The sequence below is a fragment of the Podarcis bocagei genome (assembly GCF_964188305.1).
Source record: "Podarcis bocagei genome assembly, chromosome: 17".
Classification (NCBI taxonomy): domain Eukaryota; kingdom Metazoa; phylum Chordata; class Lepidosauria; order Squamata; family Lacertidae; genus Podarcis; species Podarcis bocagei.
In genome coordinates this window covers 30,762,637-30,772,170 of record NC_138143.1, presented here as the reverse complement: position 1 = coordinate 30,772,170, position 9,534 = coordinate 30,762,637, and positions in this window count along the sequence as shown.

The window sequence follows — 9,534 nt, the reverse complement described above, 5'->3', positions numbered from 1 at the left end:
GTTAGTTATTCTTTGAACACTGTCCATCTTTCCCCAAATAAATAAACAACGGGGAAATAAGCAGGAACAGATATGGATATTGATAGATATAAAGATATAGATCTGTCATCTGAGAGGTTCTGTAAAACAAAGCTGAATAATATCTCCTTCAGCCACATCTAAATCTTTATACCAGGCATAGGCAAACTCAGCCCTCCAGATGTTTTGAGACTACAATTCCCATCATCCCTGACCACTGGTCCTGTTGGCTAGGGATGATGCGAGTTGTAGTCCCAAAACATCTGGAGGGCCGAGTTTGCCTAGGCCTGCTTTATACTGTAGCGATCTCTTTCTGGAACTACTTTTGCCAGAGTAACTCTTTGAGAAATGAGTTGGGTGTAATGGGCTCCAGGTATCCTGTTTGCCAGTTCCAGTGCTATAACTCGGGACCAAGTTACCTTAAGGACTGCCTCCCTGCCCAGCAGGTACACCCCTGAGATAGGGTATTGCTGAGAGTACCAAATATCCCAGAGATGTGCTTAGTTTATATTAGAAACTGGGCTTTTAGTGTTGCAGCTCCAGCACTCTGGGACGAGTTGCCAGATAGGTGTAAAGTGAATTAATGTTTAGGAGCGTACTGTATCCATTTCTTATTCAGAAAGGCGTAGCCATTTGTGAAATATTAGATGCAGAGCTATAGAGATGGGTTTTGGTATGTGTGTCTTTTTAGACTTTTGTACCTTTTGTGTTTTATCTTGTGTGCTCCATTGATATCTTGTGCCAAGCAATTTTTAAAATCTGTTTTTTTTAAATAGCAACTAATACCAGTATAGACATCACCCCTGCCTTGCGCCTCTTTTGTCTCCTGTCTCACAGCTCGGGCACAAAGCATAGGGCTGGGTTCCCCCCCAAAGGCTTGCAGTTGCTCGTTCTTACAGAGTGGCTACTATGTCTCTTAGAGGCCTGGTGATTATATATCTATATCTATATCTATATCTATATCTATATCTATATCTATATCTATATCTATATCTATATCTATATCTATATCTATATCTATATCTATATCTATCTATATCTATATCTATATCTATATCTATATCTATATCTATATCTATATCTATATCTATATAGTGGGAAGATGCATTTGTGGGTGAAAGCATGGAGTTAGCAGAGCTGAATCTTCGTGCTACTTGGGGTTTTTCTTTAGCAGGGCTAAATTTCTCATTTTAGAAAGTGGGGGAGAAGGGCAAGGGGGCTTGAAGGAAGAATTTGCATAATCTGATTAACGGGGGATTATCCAGTGGCTGCTAAACAGCCTCCATGTGCTTGAGCTAAAAACCTTTACTATTCATAGCTCTCACCATGCTGGAGAGAGAGACCTGCACCTGCAGGGCTGCCAAGCCCTTCAAGAATGGCAGGTGGGGGCTGTGCAGGCGAGGCAGAGCCAAGCAGAGGGAGGAAGGTGGCCAGCGAAGTTGGACTGCTCTGTGTGTGTGTGTGTGTGTGTGTGACCTTTAATTGATCTCTTTGGATTATCCTTGAGGATGCCATAATAAAAGCTTGGGCCACTTTAAATGACAGAAGATGGCAAGATGTGGTGGTACCCTAGAGCAGGGCTTCCCAAACTTGGGCCTCCAGCTGTTTTTGGACTACAGTTCCTGTTAAGTTGTGGGTGAACATATCAGACAACACAGCGATTCTTCAAACAGCTCTTGTTCCGGGTCACGTGGCCAGCGTGACGAAGCTGCTCTGGCGAGCCGGCACCAGCGCAGCACACGGAAACGCCGTTTACCTTCCCGCTATAAAGCGGTACCTATTTATCTACTTGCACTTAAGGGTGCTTTCGAACTGCTAGGTGGGCAGGAGCTGGGACCGAAAGATGGGAGCTCACCCCGCCGCGGGGATTCGAACCGCCGACCATGCGATCGGCAAGCCCTAGGTGCTGAGGTTTTACCCACAGCGCCACCCGCATCCCTTAATGTGATGTGATGTTACCAGATAGCAAAAAAATCCCCTTCTGCGTTTAATGAGTAAAATAATTGAAGCAAGCTAATGTGAGGTACGTTGTGATGCAGATGGCACTGTTTTGATAGGGATGAATTCAGTCCACCAATGTGTCGGATTAGCTATGATTTGTTGCCTGTGAGAAGTGTATTGCTATCCACTGGGATTTTCATTTGACAGTGTATTGGGGCAGGGAGCGTAAGGCAAACAGCAAGCTCCATGTTTGCCTTATAGGTAGTCTACCTACCTATTATGGACGGAGCTTCCAAACCGTGGAGAATCCATAGCAATCACAAAAAGAAAAGGATTTTAATTCCCTCCTTACTAGTATTCATGTGCTGCGCTGCTGAATGACGAGAGGAGAATTCCAATCCTGCACATTAATGTATCCTGCACATTAATGTTGAAGCCCGTGAGTTGATGCCAGGCTTGAGGTTCAGTCTGAACAAGCTCTCATTGCTAATGAATTGCTCCAAGCTCAGCCCCAGAGCTTGTGAATCAGTGCAAGTGCCCTTTCCTCCTTTGGTAAGCAGTGCCCGTTACCACGCATCTGAGCTGGATGGGCAGCGATGATTATTATTTTCTTGCATAAAGCAGCGGTGTGGCTGGGCTTCACTCCCATCATCCCCAGACAGCATGGCCACCGGCCATGGATGATGGGAGGTGTCCCAACTGTTGTGAAGGGTAAACACGGCATTGGTCGTTTCTGAAACAAGCTTCTCATTGGCTCATGGAGGCTGCATTTGGTGGAGAAGGGTCCCATTCACTCTAATGGACCAGTCTCCACTGACAAATAGATCTGTGTTCTGCCCATAAAGAATTATTCCCCAACCAGTTGATTCCACTGACCCCTTAGTATGTAACTTCGGAGTTCATACTCCTTAGATAGTTGGGTGGCGGCGGCATACAATTTAGGGGGAATATGAAGCTGACTCCAAGTATCCCTCTTCCATTCCACACTCCGAGTTTCAGATCTCATAAGATTTATTTCTCAAGGCCATGTGTATTCCTGAATACTGCTAGAAACAATGAAACAGACGGCTATTGCGTGCACCTACCAAAACAGCAAATTCCTTTTGCTTCACTGGCAACTGCACCACCAGCAGCAAAATGTGGAGCACATAGCTAAGCGTGTTAGGAGGTGTAAAAATTCAACGGATGCTTTTGAAAGCAAAATGCTGTTTGTGGAAGCTGCCTCGGGGGAAACAATATTTCAAGGGTGGAATTGATGAATAATGAAAAATATTAATAAAACTTAAATCTTGAATATAATGAATCTAACTGAGAATCTTGCTCCTCTGTCCTGAAACTTCATTCTCCTTCCCCTCTGTAAAAGTGCCCCTGGAAAGGAAGCATTTATCAGCCAGTACCTAATGCATCCACAATGGGACAACTATAGAACTCGTCTGGAGAATAAGAAGCATCATTTGCTTTAGTGCCTCAGACTGAAGGCCCATCTAGTCATACATTCTTTTTCCAGTGTGGTATAATGGTTAAGAGTGGTGGACTCGTAATCTGGTGAACTGGGTTGGATTCCCTGCTCCTCCACATGCAGCTGCTGGGTGACCTTGGGCCAGCCACACTTCTCTGAAGTCTCTCAGCCCCACTCACCTCACAGAGTGTTTGTTGTGGGGGAGGAAGGGAAAGGAGATTGTTAGCCGCTTTGAGACTTCTTCGGGTAGTGATAAAGCGGGATATCCAAATCCAAACTACTACTACTACTACTCCCCTTCTTCTTCTTCTTCTTCTTCTTCTTCTTCTTCTTCTTCTTCTTCTTCTTCTTCTTCTTCTTCTTCTTCTTCTTCTTCCATCATCCAGTCTTCCCAAAGGCTTAGCAGAAGGTGTCAGCCACCTTCTGAATAAGGAGGCTCTGTTCAACTACCATGTAGTAATAGACCTGGCCTCAGTGGCTTCCTCCAAACTTTTTTTTTTTTTAAAGTCAGGTAATCTAGCGATAACACAGCTTTTACATTCACATTCAGAAAGGATTTCCAAAGTGATTTACAATGAAGGATGAAACAACAATGTTCTGGATCCAACATTTTCTTTTCTTTTCTTTAATTTTTTTTATTCATTTTTCTTTTTCATTCATTACATACATCTCAAATTCTTAACATTTTCTATATAATCCTCCCACCCTCCCCTCTAGGGCTTCCCCCAACCTCCGCTTCTGGTTTGTTTCTCTTTTCACCCACTTTGCTATCTCCTAACCAAAAAAGTTATTAATAACATAACATCAAGCCTAAAAACATAAAAATAGAAGTAAATACACCCTACTATTTCACTATCTTCTAAACATTTTCTAATACTAATAATGTGAATGCTTATTTAAATTCTGCCATCCAGTCTATTGACTTTGTTTCTGCAAAAATAATATAAATGGTTCCCATTCTTTTTCAAAGTCTCTGTTGACACTTTCTCTTAATCTATCTGTCATTTTTGCCAATTCTGCATAGTTCATCAACTTTTCTTGCCATTGTTCTTTAGTTGCTACTTCTCCAGTCTTCCAATTTTATGCAATCAACATTCTTGCTGCTGTAGTGGCATACATAAATAAAGTCCTCATTTCTTTTAGTATGTCTTGGCCTAAACTACCCAGCAAAAAGGCTTCTGTTTTTTTTACAAAAGTTATTTTCAACATTTTCTTCAATTCATTGTATATCATTTCCCAGTGGATCCAACATTTTCAATTTGTGAACCGAAGGAACATCTGTTCAACAGAGAGTTGCACTATGTGGAAGGGGTGGCATGTTAGATCCAACCCATAACCATATGTTTAAAAAGTCTTTTTTCAGTAAAATAGTAATGAAATCTTAGGGTGATGCATTCCTTTAATTTAGGAAGATAGCAGGGAAAATATGCTTGGGTGGGTGAATATTGCTCTTACTCCATCATTATGGATTATGGTTGGGCTTAGGTTATCCTTCCTTCCTTCCTTCCTTCCTTCCTTCCTTCCTTCCTTCCTTCCTTCCTTCCTTCTAAATTAGTAATTAATTTAATTGATTGATTAAATTAGTAAACTACCCTTTCCTCAAAGATCACAGGACAGTTCAAAACATAAAAATATAAATTGAGAACACAAACTACGCAATGAAACAGAAGCAAGCCAATAGCCCTCTCCCCTTGACATTCACTTCCGGCACGAACAATAGAGCATGCCATTGTAGCACAGAAGCTGGGTGTTCTCATTCAAAGAGCTGAAGCAACGAGAAGCCAAACTGCTGGAAAATGATTACTAAGGAATTTGTATGTGTGCTTTTCAAAGTCGGTATGTGACGAATTAATAAAGAAAGAGAAGTAAAGAAGTCACACCATTGCTACATAGCAAAAGTTGCCTGCAAACGCGACATGAAGGCTGGCAGCGTTAACCCTGCCATGTGGGAATACTTTTCAGACAACTGCAGTGCCTGGAAACAGACGGTCAGGTCTTGTATCCCTTGTGACCAGAGGGAGGAACGATATCTATGGAAAGTGCAGGAAGAAGAAACGCAGTGATTCACACGCATCAGCGCAGAGGTGCCAGCTTCCCAAGACGATTGAGAGGGCCTGATGGGACATCCTGACGTCACATGCACAACGTCCTGATGTCACGTGAATGACGTCATGAGGAGCCCTCTGAACATTGAGGGGCTCTGGGGCCCTTAAAAAAACATTTGGGGGCTCCAAAGTGCCTTAGCCCTCAGGAGCTGCCACCTGATGCCTTCATCTGCTCCAGCTGCAACAAAACATGTCTCTCACGTATTAGTCTCTACAGCCACGGCAGGCGCTGTAAGTCTCCCAACAGTTTGACTTCATCCTCGAAGGTGCACTCTTCCATTGTCTCCCGAGAGAGACGGATGCCAACCCGTTTTGAAATTTCAAGCCTCTAGGCCAATATTACTGAGGGTTGAGCTGAACTGGAATATAGTCTAAGGCAGGGGTCGGCAAAGTTGTTGTGGCTTGGACAAGTTCATGGTCCCGCTGATGCCTCGGTGGACCGGTGTGTGTGTGTGTGCAGACATGCATGCATGCGCGCGCAAACACTATTTCCGGCGCTCCTTCCAGCGCGGAGGAGGTGTGCACAGCTTCCCATTGGCTGCAGGAGCTTCCTGCAGCCAATGGGAAGCCAGCCAGTGTCCCTGCTCTGCTCCGTGCAGGTTTAGCGCAGTGCATGGGAGCCAACGGAGCAGGCAGTGGGGGGCAAGGATCCATGGGCCGGTTAAACAACCCCCCGCTGGATATTCGGCTTCCAAAAATAGTTCACAAACCGGAACAGTCATTTCCCGGTTGCCAGTGTTCAGGAGCCAAAACCTTTGAGAACTAAGCTGTTCAAAAACCAAGGTACGACTGTAGTACCATATCATCTCAGCGGATCCTCAGTTTATTTTTTGTGGTTTTAAATGATTTCAGCAGATTCAGTAGAAGTCCCAAACCTTTGCTTGTGGGACGTCAGGAGGCAGGATAGATTTGCGCGTCCACAATTTTACAGATGCAAATGGTTGTCCATCTCTTTTGCTCCTGGTACAGAGCAAACCTTCTCTCCCATATTAGATATTCCTGGCTGGAATATCTCAGCGCTGCAGGCTGTGGGTAAATAATGATCTGGAGGAGGTTACACACTGGAGGTGCTTTTGGCAACTTTCCAATGTAAATTAGATGGAAATGAGGCTTCTGTGGAGGCCAAAGGCCCTTTTCAAATGGGCTAGTGGGGGATTAGTTAACATAACACTTGTGCTAAATGAAGCAGTTGACACAGCTTTCAGAGGGGAGAGCTGCTGCTCTAATTTACCATGAGAAAAGAGACCAGCCTCAATTTAGTCCTGCAGGAGAAGGAACTTGCAATCACAAGAATGTGTGGCCTCTATTTCCAAACCACTGAAATTTGAAGTGTTGACATTCTGGGCAGTGTTAAAATAAACCAAGATGATTTAAACCCTTTCGTGGGTGACTTATTTCAATGATCTAGGTGGATAGGTTTTCAATCCTGCCTTCACTATTTTTTATTTCACGTCAGAGGCGCCAATTCAAGATGCTCGGACCAAAGAAAGAGAAATATAAAGCCCTGCTTTTATTCTCGAACCTGCCGTTCTATATCACCTTTCCTGATGAGTGTGACATAGGATTGCAGCTCCCTTTGGACTCGGTGGCAGGACACATGCAAAACGATTGCAGAGTGAATTTGTTTTGAGTTTCTTTAGCTCTTTCCAGAGGTAACTTCCTTTTGCAACTCCTTTCAAAGAAGTGTAGCTTTTCTTATTTTCCACTACTTTCTTTTTTCCACCCCTTCCCTCTCTGAAAAGAAGAAAACCTTTTCTCCTTTGAAGAGCTTGCAAACGAACAATCCCTTTTAAAAAGAACCCAAGAAGCTTAAATGCTTTAGGTCAGTTTTGGAGAAGAAAAGTCCATTATTTTTTTCTCTGGCTATTTGTTGCCCACTAGGACAACTCTCGGGATGCAGGTGGCGCTGTGGGTTAAACCACAGAGCCTAGGACTTGCCGATCAGAAGGTTGACAGTTTGAATCCCTGCAACGGGGTGAGCTCTGGTTGTTCGGTCCCAGCTCCTGCCACCCAGCAGTTGGAAAGCACATCAAAGTGCAAGTAGATAAATAGGTACCGCTCCAGCGGGAAGGTAAACGGCGTTTCTGTGTGCTGCTCTGGTTCACCAGAAGCGGCTTAGTCATGCTGGCCACATGACCCGGAAGCTGTTTGCGGACAAACACCGGCTCCCTCGGCCTATAGAGCGAGATGAGAGCACAACCCCAGAGTCGGTCACGACTGGACCTAATGGTCAGGGGTCCCTTCACCTTTACCTAGGACAACTCTCCTCCTTCTAATTATGGCAGCCTTAGGAATGTCTCATCCCCTAGTGATAATTTTACTGTTTATACCCCGCACATCTTACTGGGTTGTCCCAGCCGCTCTAGGCAGCTTCCAATATATATAAAAATGTAAGAAAACATTAAACATTTTTAAAAATTCCCTATCCAGGATTGTCTTCAGACAGCTCGGGGGTCAGATAACTCCACAGCCTCCAACATTTCTCCAATGAAAACGGGACATCCTAAGGAAAAGTGGGACATTCCAAGATCAAATCAGAAACTGTGATTGCTTCTCTAAATCAGGGACATCCCTGGAAAATAGGAACATTGTGCGTCTGGTATGCACATCATGGTAAGGTGTGGGCTTCCAGGCAGTACAATATACCGCATTTTTTGCTCTATAAGACTCACTTTTTCCCTCCTAAAAAGTACGGGGAAATGTGTGTGCGTCTTATGGAGCGAATGCAGGCTGCACAGCTATCCCAGAAGCTGGAACAGCAAGAGAGATTGCTGCTTTCACTGCACAGCGATCCCTCTTGCTGTTCTGGCTGCTGAGATTCAGATTTATTTATTTTTTATTGTTTTCCTCCTCCAAAAACTAGGTGCCTCTTGTGGTCTGGTGCGTCTTATAGAACGAAAAATACGGTAGTTTGTGTTTCTGGGACATGCTAAGTAGGCCAGGTTCAACTTCTCTTGCACTTTTCCTGAGTTTACAAGCCTGATACGTTCTGGGCACTTACGATAGTGAAAAGGGAGTCAGGATCAGATGAAATGAACCTTAAGGACTAGCTGTTTCGTACCATAGGACAGGCCTGCCACAACTTGTCATTCATCAAGCTGAATGTGGCTTGCCACCTATGTCTTGCAGCTTGTCAGGGGCTCAGTAAGCCGTGCTTCTGCTGCCTGCTCAGGGCTGAAAATCAAAGGTTGATCGATTGATGTCAGGTGGACCATGGACCAATCCAGGTCTGCAGGCTTGGCTACAAAAAAGGGCATTAAAAGCAAGACAGCCAATTAAGGAGTAGGAGTAGAAGTAATAATAGGTGCCAAGTTGCTTAGTATCAGATAGGGTACCCCAGTGGCATAGCGTGGTGGTGGGCCACAGGGGCAGTTCCCCCGGGCACAAAAATTTTAGGGGAGCAAAATTTCAACACCTGGTGCTGCCTCGGTACCGCTGGGCACTTCCATTGCTGGGTGTCATTGAAAACAGCTTCTCCATGCGAACCAGGAAGTGACCTCTCCCACCCTCCCACCTCCTTCATGCAGCCCCGGGCACTGGCAACCCACGATATGCCACTGGGGTATCCTGCTTTTCAGCTGACCTCTGCCGTTGTGCCTTGAGCAGCAGCTTCATTTGCAGCCGTTCGGCGTGGAGAGGTAGCAGCAGCCACTTCTGGCTAGACCAGAAGAAGAAGGAGAGATTGGGCTGCATGCAGGGCCTCCCCATCAGCTCAGCAGAGAGACCAGCAGCCTCCAGCTCCTCTTATCCTCCAGCTCTTTCTATTCCTGCTGGAGTTACAATAACTCTGTAACCCAGATCCGGGCTCTGACCCCCTCCCTCCCCATCCTCTTTCCTTCTGCACCAAGTCTTATGGGTTATAAGCGTGAAAAGCAGGGACTGTTTTCTTATTGATATTTGTAAGCTGTGTTAGGCTCCCCTCCCCCATACTGAAGAGAGGCATACAAACGTGTTCAATCACATCTATTTATTTAGCTTTTTATCTCCATGCTGGTTTCTGCGCAATGAGCA